Source organism: Pleuronectes platessa, chromosome 19 (genome assembly GCF_947347685.1).
Source record: "Pleuronectes platessa chromosome 19, fPlePla1.1, whole genome shotgun sequence".
Classification (NCBI taxonomy): Eukaryota; Metazoa; Chordata; class Actinopteri; order Pleuronectiformes; family Pleuronectidae; genus Pleuronectes; species Pleuronectes platessa.
This window is the reverse complement of record NC_070644.1, coordinates 1713874-1714530: the sequence shown is the minus strand read 5'-3', so window position 1 is coordinate 1714530 and position 657 is coordinate 1713874.

Sequence of the window (657 nt, the reverse complement as noted above, 5' to 3'; positions counted from 1 at the left end):
CTGAGTTGAGTAAAAATTATCATTCACAGAGAATTAGAAAGACGCACTTCACATTACACATAGTTCATATAAGAATAGAAGAAGAACTTTAGTAGTCCTTAACTTTTTAACATAGCAGATTAATACCTGTCCATTACTAAACATACCAAGGCTTTTGCCAATAAAAGCCTTACTTTACGATCTATGTAGACATATAGATGGTTACTGTATAATTTCCTTTACTCATCAGAAGTGAGATTATTAGCAAAACAAGATGGCTATATGTAATGGTTCTTACTTGTGTTTTATCAATAATTTGTGAAAAGGTCATCTTGAAAAGTAAATTTTACCTTGGTGTAACTGAAGCATAAAGAGATGAAGATAACATATTTACCAAATTATTTTAACCTCCAGCTGAAACATCCATCGATACTTCATGTGGTGTTATGGGTATGTAATGTATGAGGCCAAAACTTTTTCTCTGTTTATCTTATATCTTTGCAGTCACGCTAATTGGATGTTGAAATTGTAAGGCTAATTAATGATATGCAGATATATCTTGATGGCTTTGGTGTAGCATGGAATTTTCACCACTGAGGAAATTTGGGAAACCCCCGTTTCGGTCATTTACATGTGTTAATTAATTTGTCGTGTGCCTTGAATATTGAATGAAGCAAG